The following is a 27,646-nucleotide window of genomic DNA, read 5'->3' on the forward strand; positions in this document are numbered from 1 at the left end:
CTCTCATCTCAGAGAAAGCTAATCAGCTTCCTGACCACCAGAGACGTTGTCACAAAACACTCCCCAAACAGATTTGCTTTTCCTTGCCGTCTTTCATACAGCAACGCAATTATGCCTTCATGAAGCCATCGAGACGCACGTACAAACGGCATCCTACCTTTCCTGTCTGCTGCTCCTTGGCCTGCCTCATGCTCACACCGTACGTTGCCCCTGGCGAGCTCCCACTCCATCAAATGTGCTCACCAGAGAAAGTGCGCGGCGGGTTGATCACAAGTGCCTGCATCATCTGCAATAAGAAATGAGAGTCTTCATAAATCGGTGTGCGGGATTAAAATATCTTCATCAGACGCATCCACCTGTGGCTCTGTCTAAGCAAAGACCCATTTTCTTGGAGAACTCACTCAGGTTATCATGCTCAGCTGGGAGCCTTTAGCCACCGCCAACTATTTAAGTTTAAATGTGTTGCCAGTAGATAAGCTTTATGGGTCAGTCCTCCGTCCATACCAGCCACATTTCCATCATTCCCACTGCAGGGGCACGGGGCTGAAGTCTTCCAAGGTAGACAGCATGAGGACTACACGCTGGAGAAAGTTCTGCAGGACGCAGCGGGTATACCCTTCTAACCCCCTCTCTGTTTGTGCTAGAAACTGAGAAACAGCGACACTCTCTACCATGTGAGTAAATAAACGAATTCAACTTCTTCTTCTTCATGCTGCAAGGCAATTCATCTGCTTTCAAATGCACCTTTCAAATTGCACACTGCTTAAAATGACCCCCGAAATGACAGCTCCAATCCTCTGCAGAAACCGTAACTGCTTCCTGGCGGTCATAGAAAAAATAGCACTCAACTATTTACACTGAATAGAATACTCTCCGCACATGTATGTGGACAAACTTCTTAGCCCCGCCCTTGTGGGACTGTGTTCTTCTGTGCGTACGTATCTGCACACCCTCATTTGGTAATGGCCTTTCCTGATTTGAAATGGAAAAACCAAGTCTCTCTCTTCCTTGCATCAAATGTACACACACAGAGACAGATACACAAACACACACACACATGCACACAAAGGAAACCTCCTTTATCTTTTGCCCGTAGCCACCAAAAATAAATAAGCGACAGGAATGGTTCTTTTACTGGGTTTTAAAAGTAGAGCCAGAAATTATGTAAAGTTGGGACCACTGAATTATTCATATATTCTGATTGAATGAGATCATTATCTCTGGCCTTACAAGCTAATAAATACTGTCTAATGCCTGGATATTGTTTTGATGTAATAGTGTCAGGAAAAAGAAAAAAACCCACCCCGGCTTCTTGGCACGCTTGAGCCTGAATTAAGGAGGAGGTCCCTGAGTTCATTCCAGGAAACGTGTGTGAGCCCATGTGTGTGTGCATGTGAATGTTCACATGTGTGAGTCTTTTGCACGTGAATGTGCATATGTGTGTGCCTATATGTGTCTGTGGGAATGCTCACACACATGAATGTGTGCATGCATATGAATGCTCACATGCATGAGTCCATGTGTGTCTCTGTGGGAATGCTCACACACGTGTGTGAATCCATGTGTGTGTGATTGTGTAGCTGATGCAAATATGAAAAGGGAAGGTTCCGGTAGGGAGGCCTCTTTCGGTCTTCCTCTAGGTACTTTAACATACGTGTAACTACAGGGCTGCAAGTGACCATTGTCGGATGCTCGCCGCTATTTTCTCTCCATTCTCTGATCTCATCTACAATGGAGTATGTAAAAGAACTTCAGAAAATGCAGACAGAGGCTTGGTAAATGATTGCACGATGTAATCGGTTGCCAGTGAACAGTCAAATAATCTTAAATTATAGACCCGTTGGTTTGTCTCCCCCCAGATTGATTTCAGTGAATGAATTTCCCCACATTTAATATCACCATAAACCAGAAAAAGCACAGAAAGCCTGAATTAAGGGTTGTGCTCTTAAAAGCAATCACAGAAAGATGTGCATTTGCAGAGGGTTTGAATATGTGTAGATAAATACATTTGACAGTTGGTTTCAGGGAAAGTAAAATTAGGGGTGGGCTGGTGTTATAAAATACCTTTATAGGCTAATAGTTATAGAAATGTAGTGACTCTGTTAGCATCAAAGAAAAATATCATTATTGGCTGCTGATTTGTTTAGCAAAACACACATTGCCTTTCTTCCTTCACAAGACAACTTCCTTTCCAAAAGAGATGGAGTCTGTGGAGGGTTTTGCAAAGAAGTTTACAAAATTTACATAGCAGAAAATCCTTCCTGGGAGACAACGGGCCCCATCTTTCTTATACAGAATACATAGATTTTTTTTTCCAAGCTGTTTAATAAATTATGCAATTTAATTAAGATTAAAAAAGTGCGTGAGCTAGAGCAGTGTGTGTGGACACTATTTCACCCAGGCTGTCCTCACCAGAGCTGGCTGTCTCCTGCTCTCTGATGAGAAGCCACGGCAAACACGTGACACTTTTTTCTTCAAAAATTTATTTTTAAAGGAAATGTCCTTTATGAGTGGGTCTAAGCTAATCCATACTTGCACTATTATTATGGTTATTTTTATACACAAGGTACAAGAATATAAATTTGAAAAACGTTGGGGGTGTAGGTAGACTGTAGTATCCTATTTGTGGTAGTGATGATGATGGTGATGGTGATGATTCCTGCCTTTGTCTTTCAGGAGCAGGAAGGATGTTGGTCTCAGGGCCCTGGAGCACATGCTCTGCCTGTCCACCAGTGTGCCCACCGTTCAGTATGAAGTCCACCCGGGCTCCTGGTCCTCAGGGCTGCCTCACAGTGAGTTTGTCCTCCGGCCTCCGGCTCCTCCTGTCCCCGTGCCCTGCAACAGGCTCTACAGGAGACGTACATAGGGATGGGGCGGGGTACAAGGTGCCCCAAGAGGCCTCACAGTTACCCCCTGTTTGTTCTGGCACTGCCTGTGTATTGCTCACGTGCGATGCAGAGGGGTTACTGAGGGCTCCAGAGAGGGGAGAAGCGGGTGTGAGCTCAGAAAGTTCCAGGTGTCCTCCCCACAGGCAGTTAGCTCCACCGTGGGAGCGTGAGGGGAGGAGAAGGAGGGTGAGGCCACGGCTCTGCCCAGCTCCTTCCTGTCGCCTCTTGCACGGTGTGGGGACTTGAATTCCCAGCCCCAGCCCTCTGCTCTGGCTTCTGGGTGGAGACCCTGGTTGGTGGCTCTCATCCAGGGGCTCACGTTCTGTTGCTTCTGCCCTCCCCACACGCCGGTGAATAGCTGACCCCGCCAGGCACCCTTGCTGGGTTCTTAGAAAATAACCATGTGAAAGGATTTGTGTGTGCCAAGGCTCACCTAACGGTGAGTGTTTCGACCCCGACGGTAAAACGGGCAGAGCTATGGACGCACTACGGTATCCAGATGCAGCTGCGTGTGGTCCACACCTCGCTCCTCCAGAGAACCGCACACTGCTTCTCTCACAGAAAGCTCTCTCTCGGGGGTATTTCCATCTCAGCACCCCGGGGCTTGGTAACGAGCTCCATGCAGTACCTTTAAGACACCCAGATTTGCAAGTTGGTGCCTTCGTGGTTCCTCCGGTGGACTTTCCACTCTCTCTCCCCTCCGGACGCACGCAGGGCCGTCTGCATGCCTTCCTCCAGGGCCCGATGCCACCTGCTGGCACACGGTGACCTGGGGCTCTCCAAGGAACTGCCAGTTCAGATTCCTCCCGTACATCTCCCTCCTTTGTTTGTTACCTTCTAGTTTCTCAGCTTGCTCTTCAGGCCCTGAAATCCCATCCTCCATTTCGTCTAGGCAGTCTGCTGGAGTGGCTGTCCGCTGTACTGCTTTCCATTTCCAGGACTTCAGTTGGGTTTCTTTTTTTAAAATCGGTGTTTGTTTTAATTATGTTTATTAGCACTCAGAGGTTGTACAGGAGGGTTGTGCTGTGACATTTTCACACATGGGTCACACCATCCCCTCTGTTTTATCTCAGGAACAATCTCAATGGGTTTCACTGCTCGTTTTTAGATGAGTACCATCATCCTCATTCACCCTCTCCATTTGCCCAGCCCCACCGACGGAGCCTGCTAGTTTCTTGTTCTGTCGAACTTTTCAGTCTCTCGCCTTGCTCAGCCTCTCGAGGACGCCATTCTCTCTTCTTCTATGAGGCCAACTTGGAGAGAGCATTACACACGAGCAATATCAAGTCACTTGCACCTCTCTTTCTAGACCCATGTTATTTCCTTACACAATTCCTTTACACAACTGTCTCTAGTCCACTGGTATCACACATGATAAGACTTCATGGTACATTTTTGGTATCTTTGATACCAATGCCAAACTGTAGTTTTGATTTGTATTTCCTAATGATGAGGGATTCTTGTCTCCCAATCTGCCCGTTGTCTTCTCTACTTATGGTTTCCTTTGCGGTGATGAAGTTTTGTAATGTGATGCAATCCTGTATGCCTTTTTGTTTTGTTTCTTATATATATTAGTCTCATTCGTTTCATGTATATATACCCATAGTTATCAGAACAATCCTTGCCAGTTGCAGTGTCCTGGGGCATTCCTTCTCCATTTTCTTCAACTTTATAGCTTCAGGTGTTATGCTTAAGTCTTTATTCCATTTTGAGTTGATGTTTGTTCTGGTGGGAGATGTAGCCAGTTTAATTGTTCTGCAGGAAGCCCAGTTTATTGAAAACATTACCTTCCTAAGTAGTCTTAGCACCTCTGTTAAAAATCAGTTAGTTGTAGATGTGTAGGCTGTGGATGTTCTCTCTCTCTCTCTCTCTCTCTCTCTCTCTCTCTCTCTCTCTCTCTCTCTCACCCTCCCTCCCTCTCTCTCTCTGTCTCTCTTTCTCTCTGTCTCTCTGTCTCTCTCTCTGTCTCTCTCTGTCTCTCTGTCTCTCTGTCTCTCTGTCTCTCTGTCTCTCTGTCTCTCTGTCTCTCTCTCTCTCTCTCTCTCTCTCTCTCTCTCTCTCTCTCTCTCTCTCATTACTGGACTTAGAAGCTGGAGCTATCCTATAGCTGAAATAAAATACACCAAGACAAGACTAGAGCATCTACTTTTTCTTCATATTTTTCAACTCCATCCAGTAGAGGATAGTAATAAAACAGAAAACAAGTAGTCCAAATCATGTTTGTCTAACTCAGGTTGTATGCAGAGATCTGAGTAGAGAGGCAAAGCAGGCCTGTAGTTGCTTATTTCCACATAATAGAAAGGAAAAGATAGGCCAGGATAGTTAGATTAATTGCGCAAGGGAACCCCCACAGCCACACTGCACAGGAATGTTTATCTGGATAGTTAGAGAAGATGCTAAGTTCCAGGACTCTGGGCACAAGTAGCTGGTTAAAATTTAAAGACAGCCCTGGGTTGTGGCAGAAATTCTGCTTGTGCGATGAGGACGAGTTTTACCTGCTCATTACAGAAAGGTTTTTCTGCAGCTCTTGGATTCAATTCAGCCCAATTAAAGAAACACTCATCCAGTGTCTTGTTGTGTGGGACGAGGACCTGGCATTCAATGCTTAGTTCCTGTGTCCTGATCTCGAATGGATGGATTTTGCTTTGATCAATCTACTCTGATGATATTTTCTTTCGGAAGTTTGAGGTGCTCAAATCAAAGGACCCATGCAGACAAGGGACAGGAGTGATCAACAAACAGCCGGGAGAAGAGCGCCCCCTTCCTGTGCCTCCTGGGCCTCTGTGGAAAGCTTTGCTTGTTAGCACATTTTACACAAAGACACATCGCACCCCACTGCAGCAGTAAACTAGACTCGGAATCAATAAAAAAACAAACCCAAGTGTTAACTCGGGCTTTGTGCCCAAACCCACTTATTTCATAGAATATTAAATACCGAATACAGACTTAGTGAAATCCTGGTCGCAGGCCAGCTATTAGAACCAGGTGGAGCTGTCAGAGAAATCTTCAGAAAAGGAGCCAGGAGTGCTCAGTTATGTGTGTTTGTCATTGGTATATATATATATATATATATATATATATATATATGTGTGTGTGTGTGTGTGTGTGTGTGTGTGTGTGTGTGTGTGTGTGTGTGTGTGTGTGTGTGTGTGTGTGTGTGTGTGTGTGTGTGTGTGTGTGTTAAAAACCATACATTTCAGATATGTCTTTACAATGCGTTTGAGGTCTGTGAGATTCAAATGAAAATAAACATAAAACCGGTTATCTAGTTATTTTTCAGGAAATAACTAATTCCCACTCATTTGCTCCTCCAAACCTCACAACAGGGAAGTCTCACACAAACAGAACTACTTTTTTTTTTTTTAATCAGCACTGCTGTCAAGCCTTTTTTCAAACCACCACGTGTAGCTGCTAGAGAAATGTGGAGATGCGTGCGCATCTCCCTTCTCAGCCAGCGCACCCACCTACCCATTCTGTCTTTCACATCTTGGCTGCAAAATGATGCCAGGCTGGGCGTCCAATGAGACGGCAGACACTCGGGCAGCAGCCATTATCCGTAGCACGTCGCAGCAAAATAACAAATAATATGCCCGGAGGTGTCACCATTTGCGACTATGACTCTCCCTGCGTGGTGTGTGCCCAGAGTCTCAGGCGAGAGGTGATTGCACAGAACTGTGATTGTGAGATGACTTAGCAGAACCGGCTATGGTGTCCTAATGGCCTCCCGGCAGGGGGTGTGGTGGGGGAGTAATTGTTTGTCTGCAAGGGGAGGGTGCACATCTGCAAACCAGGCTGTCCTGTGGAAAGGGAGAGCAAGAGAGGATGGGGTGGAAAACGCACTGGTTGAACAAATGAGGGGGACCCTTGCCAGGGGCGGGCGCCGAGCTGGCCGGGGGCTGGCTGAGGAAGATGGAAGTTGTGCGCTTTGGGAAACAACACAAGCAGTTATTTAGAAAGGAAACGCCCGCCACGTGCAGTACTTTGAATGCTCCTTCAGAAGCTGACCATCACAAAGCCCGGGAGTTCCTGGGAGCGCGCGTGGTCGCACGTGGTCCTTCCTACGGGTGGTGGGGAGAGGGCTTTCATCCCCTTCACTTCCTTTGTTCATTGCTCATGGTCGTGATCCAAAAGGAGCCACAGTTATGAAGAACCACACTTACAATCGAGGCTAAGCTATGACTGAATTCCCGCGCAGGGGACGGGACACCTTCAGGTTGTGCGGTGAGCCAGGCCGGTTCCCAGCACCCTCCCACCCAACCGAGAGAAGGGAGGGAACGCCAGCTAATTAATGTGGCGAAATGCTAATTCTCTCCACCTTTTATCCCGGAGTCTAAATTACGATTTTTATCTAATTTCTGAGGAACTGAAATGCCAGCAGAGTCTGTCGTTATTAAAATATAAATCAACGCATAAAAGAATATTGGCCTATGGGAAGGACTGTAAAAAATAAAATAAAATAAAGCGCCACGTCCCTGGCACACAGTGCACCTGACCTAGCAGTTGTTGCCGTTGCTGTTGTTGTGTTTGCTTTTTGGAGAAGCTACCAGATTGTGTCTATCTCCTGGAGACGTTCCCCACATGGACTGTGTAACCCAAGGTTGTATAAGAAATATTGCTGCGATGGTAACAAAATACATTTAGGGAAATAACAGGCTCGCACACGCACACATGTGGCAAATCCCAATTCAGCCTGCTGTTGCACATCAAATCATACCCCCCCAAGGTGTGGATTTCAGCTTCGAGATCCGGCTCAGTGTTCAGGAATGTTTATACCTCTCTGAGACCCAGGAGGGTTGGGGAGCGTTGCGAGTCTCCGGGGAGCGCGCCTCGTCATCACTGGCCGCGCTGAGGGCCGGATGTCGGGATCACTGCACACCAAGGCACTCCGTGGGGAAGATGACACAAGGGGGTGCGTGAGGCAAAGGAGAAAGCAGACCTGTGCGTCAGGAGGAGTGTGAGGATTCGGGGTGACCCTCGAGGGCTTTCCCTCCGGATGTGAGACCTTCGGTACTAAAACCGAAATGGTCCTCAAAGGTGCTGGGACAATCTGATCCCGCTGGGAATGATGACCCTAAATCTGGTCGAAAAGGCCAGGTTTACCGGGTGTCTGTTGATTCCCACGAAAGCTCATTCGGTCTCTGTGCCCCGAATCTCATGTGACTTTCTAATGCTCTCTTTGTCTATTTGTCATTTATTTCAAATCTGATTTTAAGCCGCCAGGAAGAACCCTTCCTGCTGACCCTCCGTGGCAGGCCGAGGGGCAGCACCCTCCACCCATGACTACGCGTCACCTACCTCTTCCTTGACGATGATGTGATAGAAAAGGAGAGGGTCCACGAAGACCGGAGGGTGAGCCGAGGTCCAGAAGTGTGTTTGCCTAATGTTCCTACAAGGCTGCAGCGTGGCTTTGGAAACAGAGCCTCAGGTCAGGCCGCGCCCGGACGCGTCTCCTCCACGCCCCCATTTCAGGAGTCCGCACTTCCCAGGGGTCTTTGCCAACCATTTGCCATGAGTTGTAAAATCCTAACTGTGCTCCGTGCTTTTGGTCGCTCCGGGCTGTAACTGGGATGGGCAGTGTGCATTCGATGACGAAAGCAGAATCTCTCCAGTCCCGGCCCTGGGAGCTTTAACATGTAGCAAGAACAGCACGGCAAGCCTGGCCCAGCATTTCTGGTGGCTGCTGCAATGGTTGATGCAAAGTGGTAGGGTAGGGCGTTTCTGTGTATCTGCACAGAGAGATGTCCCGGAGGTCAGCACTGTGGTGGACTCCTGGTTCCTGGGCAGCCAGCAGGACCAGCAGCAGCTGCCGAGATGCTCCAGTGTCAGTCCGCAGGGACGGTGCCCTGCTCAGGCGTGTGCTCCGGTGCACCCTTCCCGTCACACGTAACCACAAGCATTCAGGCCCTGACTTCTCACCACCACAGTCGTAGCTACATTTTGAGAATCGGAGCCGGCTCCATCCATTCTGGCATTCAACTCTATTCTGCATCCATGCTGGTATTCAAAAAGTACCATGAGCACCACCGGGTGATTTCCATGACTCCACACGGGAGTAGTGAGGTGAAATTTCAGTCTTAGAGAAAGAAGTGATTGAATATTCACTGTGTCCAAAAATCTCTAAGCAGAGACAGGCTATTCACAGTGGACTCAAGTTTCTCTTTCTAGGTGTGTCTGCCTCTCCCCCTCCGTGAATTCTGAATCCACGGCTTCTTGGAGCTTGCATACTGGTGCCTAGAATAAAATAGAGTAAGTAATGGAATTTGGGGTATTGAATGAATAATGAGTGAGGATGTTAAGATATGTTTTCATCTCTCTTAATGATAGGAATGAAATATACGTCACGAAGTGTATTTCGCATGCTAACTTGGGGGCTCATTTATGTACTGTTTTTATAACTAAAGGCACAAGTAATGAGAGAGGACAGGTTATTAAGGTGGAGTCTTTGAATCCTAGAGTGCATCTCTGGAAAAATAAACCTAAGCATTTTTAGCGTTGCATGTAGTGGAAGGGTTTTTACCAGGAAGGGAAGTTCGAGATCCCGCTCCGGTGTTCCCGGGCTGCACCTGTCTTGAAGTCTCAGCTGACAGCCCCTCACACCCACAGCCATGATCACTCGTGATGGTGATCATGAATCGATACCAAGTTGACAGTGTATACTGGGATGAATCAGGAGTCCTTGTTCTTTTTCGGGACCATTTCCAGCTGACAGTAATCAGTGGAGGACAAGCCGAGCAGACACTGCACAGAGACAATCTGGTGCCAGCCTCAGAATGGAATGCAGAAACGGCCGTCCAGGCCTCGAGGCTGGCAATGCCGCGACCTCAGGTTAAATACCAAGCCCTTCACTTTGCTCTCTGGGTCAGCTGGTCCACCTTAAAACGACTGAACCTGGAGTGGACCCTTCATCACGAAAACCCTAACCCGCCTTTCCCTTTGTCTTGGAGGGAATATATAATTAAATTGGAGATCCCCTCCCCTTCCCATTCGAATATAAACATTCAGTTCTGGCAGCTGACCATTTTATCGCTTCTTGCTTCCTCGTTATGGAAGAGAGTAAATATCAACTTCATAGAGTAGAAGAAGCCATTACCGCTCTGATTAAAGTGACCCTAACAATCTGGTGTTGATTGCTTCCTTCAGGGAGAATTCATTGATAAATAATAATATAAGCAACAGAAAAGATGAGGTTTTAGTTGCTCTTCTGGAAAAAAAAAAGAAAAACAATTTTTAGAAGTAGAGCACTATAAAAAGTAATGACAAAAGTTTGTTCCTGCTTTTCTTTTTTTCCACTTAAAACGATATGAAGATAAAAGATTTGTTCCATTACAACTCTTAAATTTACTCATGGGGGGAAAAAGTGTAACTAGAAAAGGCTAAGGGACTTTGCCTCTGCCCGCATGTTTTATCTTTAGAGCATTAATTCAGCTCAAAGCCAACACCCTGAGAGTCCGCCTGTATCTTCAACAACTTTACCCACAGCTATACCGGGCCCCTGCCCTTCGTCCGCGCCTGCATGGATTCAGCCAATTGAGAGGATCTACAGGAAACAGAGCGAGCTCACCACACTCTCCCACGGGCTCAGCCCCCTCGACCGGGCGCCATCTTCCCAGCTGAGGGGCACCTTGACTAGCAGTCTTTTCATAAGCTGGTACCCCTCTGACCATCTTTGACCTTTTGGTTTGGACCCAGCCCAGAACACAAAGGGAAGAAAAGGAGGAAGATATGGAAGAGCCCTGGGAAAATAAAATGATACTCGTCTGTTTATCCCCACTCCTCCACGCAGCAGCACAGTGCTGCATGTGTTCTCCTTATTGAAAAGACATTCATGGAGCGCACCACTCAATCGCAGGCTCTCTTGTGAATCACTCTTATTTAGCCCCTAAAAACATCACAATGTAGAAGTGTTCTCAGGAGAGACTTGAAATACATTGCTTTGCCCAGAGTGCACATTCCTTCCTTCATGTGAGAAATGGAACTATAATCCGTTAGAAGCTGATTAATAATAGAGAGGGTATCGATCCCCTCTGGACCAGCATCATTTTCTTCTGGACTCTGGTAGTTACATGTTGTTAAACCCTTGTGTGACTTCTCCATAATTGAGAGGTTTAAAGTAGCACATTCAACAAACAATCAAAACATGATGATTCTCCTATAAGCATGGGGTACACAAAGTTAAAGGTTCTTATTAACTAATGAGGGAACCCAAGAGATGGTAAGCCTGACATTGGGAAGAGACATTGGGAAGCAGAGATATATAGAATTATATAGAGAGTTAATCAAAGAATACTCAAATGGATTTACTAGTGACTGCAGACGGTGGTCCAAATCCATTTAAAGTTCTAGAGACATGATAATCAAAGCCAGGTAATATTCCAGAGGTATAAGATTGAAACATTTGAAGTTACCTATGCAAAGGAGAGGTCATACGGACGAGTAAGTAGGAAATGGGTGTATACCAGCGCATTCTCCTTAACGCTGACTTGCTCCTGAGCAGATCTGTGAATCTCTCCCCCCCCCCCACCCCATCCGTACTCTGCTTGGATTCCCAATTTAGGGTAGACATTATGAACCATCAGACTGGTCAAATAAGTTTATTAGTAAACCAGTGCTCCCTCCTAAAAAATTCCCATTCATGAAAAACATATGCACTCAGGTTAGTAAAATCCTTCAGAGAAAGAGGACATGCCATCGAAAATCAAAGTGACGGCTATAAAAAAAACATTTCCATATGTCAAGAGGAAGTGTTAGCTTTCCTCTGAGTCTACTCTGCTCTTGGTAAAAAAGCAGCCAAGGGGAACTCACCAGGCTAAAAGGCAGAATGAATGCATGTGAATTTCTGTCACTACCCATCACTTCCCAAGGTGCGTTAGTTAAAAAAAAAAAAAAAGACTATATAATAGCTGCAAAGAGTTGTATTAAACCAACCAGTTAATGACCATCCAGTGATTGTCAAGGGCAATTTGCTATTATTGTTGTTATTATTATTATTTTAAACCATGAACTACTGAAACAATATACTTGTCAATTCTAGAAGTAATTTCTTCATGAATATAATAATTGAGTAGGGTTATGTTTCCTCACCATTTGAAAAAAAACTGTAGCACAATGGCCTACAGCAATTTTCTTTACAAATACCTCAAATATTTAATTCTAACAAGAGTAACAAACCAGTAATATTCTGCTTTGTAAATAAATAAATAAATAAATAAAAGGAAGTTCTTTGTTTCTTCCAACATTTTGATATCAGAATCCAAAAACGTTTTGCTTTCTACAAGAGCACACTTTGCAAATAGATAAAAAAAACAAACACACAAACAAGTACATAAATGAATAAATAAATAAATAAAGCCTTTGTTCCTGCCCAAATTTTGATGTCAGAATCTAAAATGTTTTGCTTTCCTGCAAAAGCATGCTTTTTTCTCAGGCTTCACCTGCTGTGAGAATGACTCCTACATTATAATTAGTTCAGATAAATGAATAGCAAGATTGCTCTTCAGATTTTACCTTTTAAAGCTCATTTACATGATGGTCTAAGATGACATGGTTATTAGCAGGTTTGGGGGCAATTAATTAAGATAGCTGGTGGAGCTGTTCGCACAGAATGAAAGGAAGACATTCATCCAGCACACTCTGCTGGGGGACAGGACGGGGGCGGCGGCTAGCTGGCGCTGACGGAATGCGTGTCCTCTGCTCCTCCCGGTCTTGTGGCCGAGCATCTAGTTTTGTCATTCTTCCTCCCAATGGTGGCCGTGCCCCTGCTGGCTTCTCTTCAAGGTGCCCGGCTATGCACGTGTCCTGGCCAGGCCCTTTCCCTAGCCGTTGGCTCACCTGTGCAGGCCATAGCTAGTCCCTCAGTGATCGCTGACGGAACTGTTCATGGACTCGGGGCTGAGGATCCTCCTTGAGCACCTCCCTGACACTCGGCCAGGACTTCTGGAGTTCAGAGCTCCGTTCTGAGCTTCAGGGGCACCAGAGAATGCCCCGTCCTGTCTCTCTTTGCCCCTTGCTCTTCTCCTGCCCTCTGTGTCTCTGTCTCTGTCTCTCTTCCTCCCTCTTTTTCCATCTGTCACTCTTGTCTCTGCCTCCCTCCCTCCTCTCCTTTCCTCTCGCTCCTCCTCTGTCTCTCTCTGTCTCTTCTTCCTCCCCATCTCTCTCTCCCTTTCTCTGCCTGTGTGTCTCCATTCTTTCACTCTGCCTCTCTCTCTTTCTCCCTCCTTTCCTTTCATTCTCTATGTGTCTGTCTGCCTCTTCCTTTGTCTCTTCTTCCTCTCCCCGTTTCCGTGTCTCCTTTCCTCCCTTACTGTGCTTGTCTCTGTCTCTCTCTCCTTCACTTTCACTCTCTCCCTCCCCCTCCCCGACCTCATGCTAGCACTCTTGGGGGCAGGTCCCTGAACAACCAACCCCAGCAATGCTTAGCTGGATGCTTGCCCCAGAGCATCCTGTAGTGAGAAATCTCTCTCTGTGTGTTACTTTGCATTAGGGTAAAACTTCACTTTCCTCCAAACATGGCCCTTGGAAGGAACTGAAGGAAGAACTTACGAGAAGGGGCCCTCTTGGTGAATTCATGGAGGAGACATCTCAGGAGGAGCCTCTCTGTGTTGGAACATGCCAGCGCTGTGGTGTGCGCGGGCCCAGCTTCACCTCTGCTCTGAGAGCCGTGTGTCAGACGCCTCAGACCCACGGGATAAGTACCAAGGCACGAGGCTCTCTGAGGTTCCTAACCTTCCCGCCCCACCTCTCCAGAGGTTTAGGAATGAATGAATAATTTTAATTAATTAATGACTCAATCAGCGAGCCTTCCAACAATCAATTCTGACTAATTTTCCTTCCACTAAACTAATCGGGGAAAAAAGGTCCTCTTTTCCAGACAGGTGGGTGCTGTGACCAGGTTTATTAATGACCCAGGAAGGGGAAGATGGGTCTCCACTGGGCCATTGTTTCTCAGGGAAAACGGTAGCAACTGAATTCCACAGAATTTTCTAGAAGTTCCTGCTGCTCCCAGAATCGAATCAGCAATATTCAACTGCACCCCTTGTGTCACAGAATAATTTTTGTTGCTTCGTGAATCTGGAATTCTCTAAAGTCTTGAGCTGACTTTCTGTTGAAAGCAACTGATAAGAAAAGGCGAGCAGGAGGAGAATTTTTAAAAGGCTTTAGAAAGAACCCAGTGAGGTTAGAAAGGTGTGTTTTGGAGTGGGCATCAGCTGGGTAAGCCAAGTCCTCTGGATTGTTAGTGTTTTACAGGCTCTGAGGGACCATCTCCACACCTGTGCAGGGGCCCGGCTTCGCACACACAGCTGCTGCTTCTTACACTTTAAAACACGCTCCACGTGCATTTAATTTTCTACTACTACCTTCCACCAAACAAAGTATACTTGGAAAATACTGCCCATAAACACTTATTTCCAACCCCACGATCTCCAAACACCAGCACTAAATAACAGAAACGATCATCCTTTATAAAACAATCATCTGTACAAGAAAACCCTTTCTTTGATGTAGCGTTCTTATGGAGACGCATGGGAAAAGTAAGCCCTACACAACCCGAGGCTGGGGCTGGGGGTTTAGCTCAGCGGAAGGGTGCTCGCCTGGTGTGCGTAAGGCCCTGGGTTCTGTCCTCAGCCCTGGAAAAAAATAAAAGCTACACAACCCGAGGCTACCTACTCCCAAGCCACATCACTCATAATCTCTCTCTCTCTTTCTTTTTTCTTAATTTTTCGATCAGTACTTCTACTCAAATACCTATGCCACTATTTCTGCACATTTATTTCATGTGGAAATTGTTTTAAATCATGAATTATTGACACAATGTACTTGCACTTTATGCAGGATGTCTTCACTAGAGAAAAATATTTATAGTTGCAGCTACACAAAAATTGAACTTTTGTTTTCAATTCCCAGTCATGTTTTACTCTTTTGAATTTCATCACTTTAATATTTGGCATTTCTGTGGCTTAAAAAGACTAGAATCATTTAAGATTTAATGAAGAGCTATTTACCTCCTAAATCTTCTTCCCCGGAGTAATGAAATAATTACCCTCCCATAATCATGGAGATGCAAAAGTTGAATCTCAAATTGAGCTGTGGCGCGAAGGGTGAGTGCCGGCATAGGTGATCACCATGGTAACGTCTGCAAACGCATGAATGTCAAGCCAAGAACGTGGTGCTGCTATTCCCACAAGAGCCCGACCAGGGACTAGAGATGAACTCTTGCATGGTCTCAGGAAAATGACGGAGAGCTAGCATTTACAGGGCCTCCCGATGGAGTACACACATCAACGTTTTATATCATTCTCAGAGGAAGACCATTTTAAAATACAACAACAACATATTCTCAATAGTTTTAATTAAAATTGGCTTGCACCATTCTATCACTGTGATATGTGTGTGTGTGTGTGAGTGTGTGTGTGTATGAGCACGTGCGTGAACTTGCTGTACATCCAAATGAGGCTCGTCCCTAAGGAAGCGCTCAATGAGACAAGGGAGGGAACTCACTACAGCTTTAGTCAGTGTGGAGATAAGTAAATAATTAGACATTCTCTAAAACATCAGACAAGTTAACTCATTATGAATAGCATGGCTTAGAAAGAAAGGCGACTCCATAAATTCTAAGGAGAATACCATTTACTTGGAATTCAAGGGAAATAATTAGTGCTATTTTGTTCCTGGTATGTGTGTGTATGTGTGTGTGTGTGTGTGTGTGTGTGTGTGTAATATATTTTACTTTATTTCAGAGTATACAGGAAACACAAAGAGACTGAAAAAACACAGTGACAACTAAAAACATACCTACATATGTACAACTTAGCATTTTAATTTTGAAGCACATGTAGTATTTGAAACAGGGGTTACTCAAATGCTTTTAAGAGAAAAAGCACATAGGGTAAGTAGGTAAGTACTGATTCTAATTAGCACCCTAAATGTTTGTATGCACCTGAGTGCTTGTAAAATACTTAACAGCAATCTGTTCACCAAATAGTCAAACGTTCTTTGCAATTCTGCTTAATTTTATCTGTCAATATCAGATAGCAAGGATTTTAGTAATATGTGAAATAGATGTATAATAACATGTGCAAAAGATGCATAATTTATGAGATATGTAATAAATAATACTTTCTACCATGGTTGAAAGGTAAACTGCAGTACATTCGAATAAACCACTTGCTCATTTAATGGATCGACACGTAAGTATCCTCTAACTTTCTCCCCTCACAACCACAGTATTGACTTACGAATCTTTTGCTACTAATGATACTGGGCATTTCGTTGCTTTTTATAATGAGGTGAACTCCAAAAATTATTTTGCTATTTTTCTGATGATGTCCTTTCCACTACTTCCTTCATAAACTAAATAGGAATACATAAAAAAAATACCATCCCACAGGATTCTGTCATGTGGTTTTCCGCCATGTTGACTGATGATTCCACAAGTTATTTATACCACAAATAATGACTTACTAATATAGGTTCCATTGTGTGTGCTCTGAAAAGATGAACTGAAAAGCTAACCTCCAGCAGCTCAGAATGTGGTGCTGCTGGACGCAGAGGAGCTGGCTTTGGGAGCTGCTAATCAATGTGGTGAGCATCCTCATGAAAAGACACAGAGTCTCTCCTTTGCCCCTGGCAGCATAGGTTGGGTGAGCCACTAAAAGTCAAAGAAGGCCAAAGATTGCAGCCGAACCACCAGCAGCTACCAAGAGGCCAGGTTAGAAATACCTGCTAGGCCACAGACGGGAGTTTGGCCCTGAGAACATCTTAATTCTGGATGCTCAATCTCCAGAACTATGAGACAACACATTTCTGCAGCTTGAAAATCACTGGTTCCTGAGAATTTATTACAGCGTCCTAGGGAATGAACACGCCTGCAATGTACCAGTTATTATTGAGACACTTCTTTGATGGGCAGTTGTGAAAGAAATGAAATAAAATTAAAAAATAATAATATGGTCTTTACTCAAAGGGACTTGTGTGTGTGTGTGAAACTTGAGAATAATGCAGAACACATATGTGGTGAATATCTCTGGTAGCAATCACAAATAGCAAACAATGTAACAAATTAAGTAAACGTTTTGGGGATGTTTGAATTTAAATGTGGCACAGAAATCCGTTAGCTTACAAGTTTGTTTTTTAAAAAAATAAAAATATACACACCCAACCATGAGCTCAACTGATGTCCTAAACATCACTTGTGTGAGCAATGAGTAGAATTAAATTTCTGACCACCAAGAAAACAGTATGCACAGTTGAAGTACGTGGTGCATTCTGGGGTGTGGATGGGGACGTGGGCCAATGGCAGATCCCCCTGCTGTCAGAGACTGAGGTCAGATGCTTCAGGTTGTATGAATAACCTGAATGTAATTTAATGGCTAGTTCTGCGTCAACATGCTATAGTGAAGAATAAGAGGCCATCATGGAAATAGCTTGGGGGTACAGATCATATGCAGTAATTTATAATGCAAACAAAGGGCTTGAGTGGTGCGCACAAGTGGGTCAAACCCAGCTCGCCCTGGAACACACGAGTCAGCTGCGCTCAGACGGTTCCCTGAAAGATCTCGCTGCTGACGTGCACGTTTTCACATCAAACCTGAAGTCTGCATTTCATCTACATGGAGGTGGTGTGTGAGATTCTCTCAATAAGCCAGATCCTACAACTCCATCAAAGAACGTCTGGCCTCCTGAACTGGTTCCGCGCGACTTCTGGGGATCCCAAGATCCAGCCCTGAATGCACCTGCACCTCCCTGCGCTTCGGGACTTCCAAACATAGCTCAGCACTGCCCTCTAGCCTTCCTGCGTGCCTGATGGCTGGCCAGTGTGGGCTTTCCTCTTCTGGCATGGGAAATGGAGTGATGATGGACAGTGGGATGGCTGAGTTATATACTCTTCGTGCCACGGTATGTATCAACCCACCCCGGATGGGAACTCGGGCGGCTTCCCACTTTTCTGCTCTAAATGCTATCGAAATGAACACTTTTTAAATTTCAGATAGTTCTTAACTTCAGCAGTGAATGAGTAACATGGAATTGTTTCCCAGGAATTTGACAGGAATGTTCAGGGTGACTGTGTGATCGCAGCCCACCTGGCAGGAAGAGCTGGGGGTCTACCAGCTGTCCACCTCATTGGAACTCTGGCCTGCGCGTGGCCCTGGCTTTGGCCTAGAAGGAGGGAGGCAGCGAAGGCGGCCCCGGGCAGAGGCTGCTCGGGGTTACTCTGGAGACGGCCCACTTCTGCAGGGGTCCCCGCACCCCTGAAGGAGGAGCCCCAAACAGTGGCCAGCTGTGCTAGAGCCGCTATGCTCTTCCTTCTGCCTTGGGTGAGCATCCAAGCAGACCACAGCACTGCGGCCATCCCGACTCTGTCTCCTCAAGCAAGGAGGGGCCTTCATCCATGTTCTCAAGGGTTTTCTGTTGTCTTGGTCCTCTGCTCTAATTTATACCAGATCATCAGGATGTGTTTCCCAAATAGAATACAAGCTCCCTCCACAGAATGTGCGCTCCCTCCCTCCACCTCTTGCTCTGTGTCTGTCTCTCTCTCTCTTCCAGGTTGAGTATCTGAGAAAGAGATACTTTTTCCATTGTGCTAGTCTGCCTATTTTTATAACTATTTATCAAATACTGAAGTCAGCCACACGGGAGTACTTGACAATTATAAAAATAAATGAGTAAAGGAAAGTACTTCTTGATATCTAACACCAGATCACATTCTCACTTTTTCAGAAAAGTTTTTTTAAATGCATTCTATGAACTTAGCCATGCATCATTAGCTCACGCCTGTCATCCTAGCTACTCAGGAGGCTGAGATCTGAGGACCGCTGTTCAAAGCCAGCCCGGGCAGGAAAGTCCTGGTGAGACTCTAACCTCCAATAAACCACTCAAAAACCAGAAGTGGCGCTGTGGCTCAAGTGGTAGAATGCTCGCCTTGAGTATAAAGAGTTCAAGCCCCACAAATGACCAAAAAAAGCGTTCAATAAAATTCTGAGTGAAGACGGTGGCCCCAATACATTCTTAAGTTGAGTTTAGCAACCACATAAAACAGCCCATGTGTTTGCAAGGGAGAAAAGAAAATTTAGAATTTCCACCAACAGCTAATGGAAAGGCAGGTGAGCCAAGAGAACCCCATGGAATAGCACAGAGACGGCCGGGTGGCTCTGTGAGGCTGGGCAGCCGCCACTGTGCAATGGGGAAGGTGGCCTTGTGACCCTGCGTCTGTCAGGACTCAGATGGGGGACACAGGGGTGGCCACGCTGCCTCCTCCTCCTACTACGGGCAGGCTTCCACGGGACCCGTGCCCCAGGGGACTGGTGGCCATGCCTGGTGGCTTCCTGGCCATTGCGGGGTGGAGCAGCACTGGACAAATGCATGTATGTGGCGATGGCGACAGTTATTTAACCGCATGGGGGCAGGGCACACCGTGCTGGCTGTCGGCTTGCACTATCGCATTGCATTGTCTGAACACCTATGCGTACAAAACAGCACACCTGCGTGACCTCGGAGTCAGGGCACTCCCAGCCCCCGAGGAAGAGCAGCGTCCCGTCTGACACTCCTCTGATGCCTAGCACACCTGCGTGACCTCGGAGTCAGGGCACTCCCAGCCCCCGAGGAAGAGCAGCGTCCCGTCTGACACTCCTCTGATGCCTAGCACACCTGCGTGACCTCGGAGTCAGGGCACTCCCAGCTCCCAAGGAAGAGCAGCGTCCCGTCTGACACTCCTCTGATGCCTAGCACGCCTGGGTGAGCTCCACGTTTCCCCGAGAAGTCAGGAGAGCAGCCCCTGCCCATCGCCACCAGGGGACAGGAAGTGATCCATAAACCCAGAGTTATAAAAAAAGACAGTAAAACGTAATTTAAGTCATTGGTAAGAGGAGACTTGGCCCTGAGGACCCATTGTGCCTTGAGAATTAGCAGGTTATAATGTCATACAGATTGAGTTATCTGTTTTGTGAAAATTATAAACTCTATACAGTATTCCTTTCTTGCATCTTGATTTGGATACTATACACACACACACACACACACACACACACACACTTCAGTATTAGCTACTAAGTCTTGATTGGAGTGAGCAATCTGGAATCTATGTGTAGGACTGTTTATGAAGAGTGCTTACTTCTTGTAACAAAAGTCATGCATGTGAAATTTCATTCTTAAGTGATACTACTATAGAAAAAGAGAAGGCGGAGGTTCCTTAGATGTCTGATTTACAGTAAACTTGGCCCGACTTTCTGATAGGACTCGATTCTCGGATCTATGCTATGCTGTACAGTATCTGCCGATTACGTTTCTGCGTTTGTGGAGATGCCCGTCCTGTTATTTTCCAGGGTCTCGCATACACCCCTGGGCCCCAGCTGGAAGCGGGTCCCGGTGAGCTGCAGCCGCCAGTCTGCACGGCCAGTTCGTTGGCAGCACGGAGCTTCTGTTCACGCTCAGTCAGGACCAAGCACAGCGAGTCATTGCGTCTGAGGCTGCGCCTTCCCTGGACGCCAGGAAGCTGGCTCTCAAAGCTTTAGGCGCTGGAGGAAGGCAAAAGATGGCCAGTTCAGAGAAAAAGGATTTGGGGCGTCGATTCCTTGTCTGCTTCTGCTTCTCCAAAGAGCTGACCCTGAGCAGCTGTGAATACAAACCCACAGCCCAGTCTTTTATAATGAGCCATCAGCCACACTGCCTGACCTTTGCCCAGGAGGTGCACAGTATGTTTACTCTTCTAGACAGAAGTGAAGCCGTCCTCTCCTCACAAATGAAACACTTGGCCATTGCCCAGCATGCCAGGGCTCTCAAAATAGAAAAGCGGCCAGGGCAACAGTGTCTCTGTTTCTCTGGGCCCCTGGAAAGCTGTCCCCCGACACCGACACCCAGCAGCCCAGAGGGGAAGTTTCTATGTGTAGGCAGGAGAAGAAGGCTCGTGAGAGTCGGTCCAGGCTGTGTTGCTTTTTCTGTTCCAAGCTGGCTTGGTGTTCTCCGAATGTGAGTGCCATTGTGTTATTACATCACCCATCAATGATAGGAGTGTGGTTCTTCCTAATATAGAAGTAAATATGCACACACATGTTTAATTATAGAAGTGTCAGGGCGGGGTATGGTGACACACAACAGGAATACCAGCTACGTGAAAGCACAAATAGAAAGACTGACGTCCGAAATCATCCCAGAGTAAGACTGGAGACCCTCAGATAACCGAAGCCAGCACTGGCCAGGGAAAAGGGTAGAGTACCTGCCTACTAAGTGTAAGGCCCCAAGTTCAAGCCTCAATGCCATCAAAATAAAGACACAGAAACCAAAACATAGCAGAAAGGTAAGCTCAAGGAAAGTGTGGAGATGGCTACAATATTAGCCAGTTAAAAGCCTGAAAAACAAACCAGAAGGAAAATGGGAAATGTCTCATCACCAAGGCCAGGACCAGAAGCGTTTCAACACTGGCATTAAGTCCAGGAGATCCCACTTCAGTCTCTCAGTAATGAAGGCGGGCAGACGGATTTCTCTTTGCCCCAGTCACTTACAATTTTTGTGTGTAGAAGGCATTTGAAACTACTATTAAAGCATTTAGGAAAATTAGCATTTTAATAGTATGAAGTCGTGATTGTAGACAGAGAACAAGATTATTAGAAAAAGTCTAATGGGAATTTTAATCTTAATATTACATACTCATTCAATTAGAACAGAAAGAGGCCGGTGCAATGGCTCACAGTGTGATCTTTGGTCTTCAGGCGGCAGGGCTGGGAAGGACTGTGGTTCTAGGCTAGCCTGGGCAAAAAATTTTCAAGACCCCAAACCAATCATAAAGGCTGGGTGTGGCGGTAGGCACCTGTCATCCTGACAAACTGAGTAGTGTACATAGGAGGATGAACACCCAGGCACAAATATAAAACTATTTGAAAAGTAACTAAGGCAGAAAGGGATGGGGCCAAGCCTCAAAAGGTAGAGCTCCTGCCGAGCAAGTATGAGAGTTCAAACTCCCAACACCATGAATGAGTGAATGAAGGAAGGAATGAGAAAGAGAATACAGGTGGTATATCTGTTATATATGTAGTTCCTGAAAGTGCCAAAAGGGGATTCTGAAAGTAGAGAAAAGGAAAGTATAATCTTAATAAAATTGGTGAGACTATTTAAATTAAACATTATAGGATACTTTAGCCAATGGATGAGTCTAATCCAAAACATTTAAAAAATATTTTAACAGATCCCCAAGTCATCAAAAATGGAATTATAAAAGTGGGAAAGGTTTTTGAGGAGAAACCTGGACAGTGACAAAGTCCCTCTCATCACCCAGCCTCTCCTCCCTCCAAAAGAGAGCGCTCATAGCACCTGCTTTCCCCTTTTCAATGTCTAGATCTTCGGGGTCAGGGTCAAATGTCCCATTCTAATGACATCACACATGTATTCCTCCAGAGGGGAATGATGTTGGTTGGTGGTATCTTAATTAAACACATTGTGAGGTTTGAGCATGTGTAGAATAAATCAGTGTTCTAGGAGCCCAGGTGAGAACAAGTTCAAGTCAAAGTGAAATAGAGCATGCACAAACAAATAACTTTAAGCACAAACAACAGAAAACATGGACAGGGTAGATAACACCATCATTTTTCTGGTGACTACTGCTACTACAACCACATTTGTCTAACAGTGCGGATAAAGGAAAATAAATGCCCCTGCTAACATTTAGTGTGTTGATAAATTCCTCACTGGATAAATAGCTCACTGGAGTTCCTAGGGACTAGTTTTGGGATCATCAGTTATGCAGATTCTTCTTAAAACTCACACACACACACACACACACACACACACACACACACAGAAGTACTTTAGTAGCAGATATATTAATGCTGTATGCAATTTCGGCAATTAACTAAATGAAATTCATCCTTTAGAAATTCATCTGTTAGATCATTTTTCATCTTTAAGGAAAATTACCAGCCATAAGCAAGAGAGACAATGGCTCACCCCAAGTCAACACTGAAATCACTACTTGAGCCAACTTATCTGTTTTTTTTTAAAGACTATAGAAAAAAATCACTAAGCATTCGTTGAGATGACTCCTCTACTGATTTGCTAAAGTATCTTTTTTTTCCTTCCAAGCTTAGGATCCAAGGAAGTTCTCAGGTTGAAATACAATCATTCTTTTTTGCTGCTGTCTTATGAAGCTTCAGCCCGATGCATCCGTATACAATGTGGAAAAAACTCCAGATCTAAAGATAATCAAGGTCACGTGATTGGAGAACTGGCCAATTGTGCACAGATCCAGGATCCATCAGAGGAGAGCTAACATCTTCCTCGTTGAAAGCATATAATCATTTTGAAGTATCTTCTCTCCTTTTTTTTTATGAGAATGTCAAAAAAGCAGAGTCTAATTTTATGTGCCTGGGAGTCGCTAAGCTTCAGGCGATACCAACGCTGCTATTACTGAGGAGTAAAAGCTGTGCATAATTAACAAACATCATCAGCCTCGCAGCTCCTGTAGAATTCCGTGAGTTCCTTGCCTGAAGCCTGCTCCCAGCCTAGTAAGTCTGTTTACCCTGTCCAAGATTAGATTAGTTTAATTATTATGAAAAAGACTGCTAAGATCTTACAGCCTAATTATGCAAATGTTTCTGAATGTTCACAAAAGTAATTTATTTATTTGGAGATAAATGAATCTGTTTTGTCATAAAACAGATTGCAGTCCTGGCAATGTACAAGCAGGGTTACATAGCCCGGAGCAAACCCTTCCCCACAAATATCAGTGGGATCCCTAGATTACCACATTTAAAAATACATAAATGCGGGTTTTTTTTAGCAGGTTTTTATTGTTTCTGTAAATTATCGTAATCCCAGAAAGAACTATCACAGGTTTAATACTCACAACCTTGTTATGAAAACATGGCTTCTCGGCAGAAGCATTTAAAAGATGCTAACAGCTAAACCATTCCTGGTAGGCCTATTATGGTGCACCTGTTTATTATGCCTCAGAGCAGATCTCTTCTCTCCACTGTGGCTCCCTGCTTCCTTACAGTATCATAGTTTAAGTAGCTCATAAAAAAAAACAAAAACACTGAAATGGCGGTAGAGTATGTACATCCGTCCTGTCATATGTCAATTTTACCTGTAAAATTAGCATGGCGTGTAAGCCTGTTCAATCCCAGCCTCTCCCTGACAATGACTTGGCAGTGGTCTCCTGAGTAACAGAACCTGGATATCTAATTCAGCTAAAGCTCGCGAGCATGGAAACCCACACCAGAACCCCAACACAGCTGTATGGCCCACCCCAGAATCCCATCACCCCGGAATCCCATCACCCCAACCCCATCACAGTGCCACCCACATCCTTAACGTCCCAAGACCGTCAGATTAACCCAAGCGAAGTCAGATAGCCGGAGCCTCAAACTTCCACACTGAAAAACCTTCACTGAGTCTAAAGCCTATGAGTTATCAACACAAATAAATACTCAAGGAATGGAAAGGGTGGTCAATACGGAAGCTCTCGTAGATGCCGGCTGTTCTCACTAGCTCAGCATTTATTCTCCCTCCTTCTAGAAACTGACCCCACTTTACCCAGATAGTGCTTTCCCCTTCCTACAGGAGTGGTCACAATTCCCAAACCAAAGCCAACCCCAGGACCTGCCAGACAGAAGCCATCGGGGAATGACTGCAATAATGACAATGACGCTGATGACGGCGATGGTGGCAACGATGATGATGGTGATGGTAATGATGTCGATCATGATGACTGTGGTGATGATGATACTGATTCCTTGAATGTGCTGTGATCAGTTCTTTGTGAATAGGATCGCAGTTGATCCTCAACTGCTTGTCAACCAGGAGCAACAAGCTATGTGACTGAGGAACTCAGAGGCCTGCGTTGCTGAGATGTTTCATCAGAGTTACCGCAAAATACCTGATGGAACTCAGAAGGAGGCAGGAAAGAGTCACTCCAGCTCTGGGTAAGGGACTTTGGGGGTTAATTTGACGATTTAAGGATTTTAGTGGTATCAGTGATGCCTTTGACCTAACGATGAAGGACAGTCCTCATATAGATGGGATGGACTCGAAGCGTGGGTTTCTACGCTTGTGGAGCTTTCCACCCACAGGCCCACTGTGAGGCAGACCAGGCCTGGTGGCGGAGCTGGGGCAGAGGCTACCCAGTCATGACGGACAGGAGACAGAGGCGGGCATGGGACTGCGTACAGCTCTCAAGTGACCTACATCCCCAGCTAGGCCCCACTTCCTAAGCCTTCCAGAACCTTCCGAAATAGCACCACCACCTAAGGGCTAACCCTTTAATACATGAGCCGTCTGAGGGGACATCTGGCAGCTATCACTAGCCTGAGGCCCATCAGGCTCAGTCGGGGCTAGTTGCCCTAGTTCCAGAGAAAGTATTGAGAAACTGGAGCTCAGAGGACCTTAAGACAAATGCTACATATGCTTGGACCAGACTTGCAATCAGAAATACTGGTGTAATAAACAGTGTATTGCAAGTAATGGACATTAAGGTGTCAGTTCACAGGTGATCATGGCGGACCACATCATGAGGAGACAAAACACACTGAACTTGGAAAGAGATGCAGAATGTTGATCTTACAGCAGGGGTGGATGCAAATTTCAAATCTGTGTATTGTTATATATTTTAAAGTATGCATGTAACGGGAAAAAATATATTCTAGATCTCCACAGTCAAACACAAGGAACGGTGCTGTCTGAAGGTACTCAGTATCTTGTTCTGCTTATCTTGACTAAAGGTGGTCTTGTTCACTGAAGAGAAATGTGTGTACAGACAAATTTAGGTCTTTTTAGAATCTTCACCAGAAAACAGATCAAAGAGGGAAGAAGCCATTTCTCAGGTGAGGCTGGAGCCTCTGTGTGTGTGTGTGTGTGTGTGTGTGTGTGTGTGTGTGTGTGTGTGTGTGTGTGTGTGTGCGTGCGTGTGTGTGGCTTGTCTCAAGAGAAAGCCTGTGTGGAGAGGAGCCTCTGGGCCTCCCAGTGTTGGGATGAGATCTTACCCTGGACTTCCGAGGTACCATGAATTCCCTCTCGTACTGAACCGATCTCGAGTTTGGTCCCCGTCCCACTTATAATCAAAGTCGTGCTGCAAAGAGAGAATTTGAAGTGGCACTGGAGTGAGCCCGAAGCCAAGGCCCGTTTTCTTGTGTCTCTCCCAACGGATGTTCGAGTTAGTTCCTTCTTAGAAGCAGGAGTGGTGTTCGTATCAGCTGAGGGGTGTGAACATAACAACTCAAAACGGCCTGTCAACGTTGCTCACCCCATCCGCTCCTTTTCCCTTCAGAGTCTGGGGGAGATGCACAGTCATGTCTGAGGATCTGGTTTGCTGCCCCCCCCCCCCCCGCTCCTCATGCTGGTGAGTGTGAGCGTACACAACAGAGCACTGGCACCCACGTAAGCATACGGCACGGTTTCTCCCCATCATGGCTCAGGGCTGCAGTGAAGAGTGTTGAGAGTGGAGGAGATGTTGACTTCTGTGTTCGAATGAAGTGCTATTTATACGCTGTATTCATATTTATGAGCAGGATGGTGGGTAGTCTGTGGGGAGAAGCTGCTGATAGGAACGATGTGTTTGCTGGCCTCTCTGACGCCATTATGTTGGTTATTGAAGCCATTAGAAGCTGTTTGTTGCCAGTAAAGTGATCAAATCTCAACTGCACCTGCTTTATCATTATTCACTCCAGCACGATCATTAACACATTCCTTAAGACACTCACGGGCAATTTGAATGAACCTAACAATTTTTCTTGGTGTGCTCTTTAGACCAGATTAATCAGACATATAAATATGTGGGTGCCCAGAAATTCTCTATCGTTCAAGTAACGAAGCTGTGAAAGATTTGTAATTTGTATGGCTTGTTTTTCTTTATATGAGTCTGCTGGTGGAGACTCATTAGCAGTTACGATATTTAAGAGAGTTTCTGAAATAATACCAAAAAATAATTGTACTGGAGAAATTAATGCAAACTTTCTCTTTCAATCTGAATAATCAGAATACTTCAAAGCAACCAGCTAAAGATGTTTATGATAAAATGTTAATGGCATCTAATTAATAGAATTCCAAGGACTAAATGACATTGCTGCTCTCAGAGCCCCTCCTAGTACATACGGAGCACTCTGAATGGTTTTAATATTTCTGCTCAGCTCCGCAGTGACACAGAAATACGAAATCCATTCTCCCTCCAATAATTCATGAGCTGGTAGGAAAGCATACTGAAATGCTCTCAGTAATACAGATCTGAAGGGAATGCTAGTGGTCATCTACTTTACACTTAGTTCTCATCATGGGTCAAGGCACTAAGTGTCCCATTTAACTCTATTCATCTATTTAATCTTCATCATAGATATGTCAGAAAATAGTTGTTTTGCAAGTGTCAGTGACAGCCAGATTAGTACCGCTAATATCTCTAGATCACAGACAAGGAAGCTAAGACATGGAGGACTGAGGTAACGTAACTTAGGCAAAGTCACACAGCGAGGGAACGCGAGGCAGAGGTGCGGCTGGAGACCGTAGGGCTAAAGGACAAATAACTTCATGGCTGACTCACGAGGGACTCTGTGCAGAGTGTCTGACACCTTAACAGGGGAGCTCAGAATCTCATGGAGAACTTGCGCAAACACAGAACATCTGGTATTTCTGACCCAGAAGGGCTGGGTTGAGGCTGAAAGTTTGGGTGTCTAACGGGGTTCCATTGACAGAGAGGGAGTTGGTCCTGGAGCCTCACTTTGAGAATCAAAATGGACCGAGGCACTGCACCAGAAGAAGAAACGAAATGTGTCTTGAGACACATTGGCCAC

The sequence above is a fragment of the Dipodomys merriami genome, unplaced genomic scaffold (genome assembly GCF_024711535.1).
Source record: "Dipodomys merriami isolate MVZ:Mamm:240054 unplaced genomic scaffold, mDipMer1.0.p SCAF_68, whole genome shotgun sequence".
NCBI lineage: Eukaryota > Metazoa > Chordata > Mammalia > Rodentia > Heteromyidae > Dipodomys > Dipodomys merriami.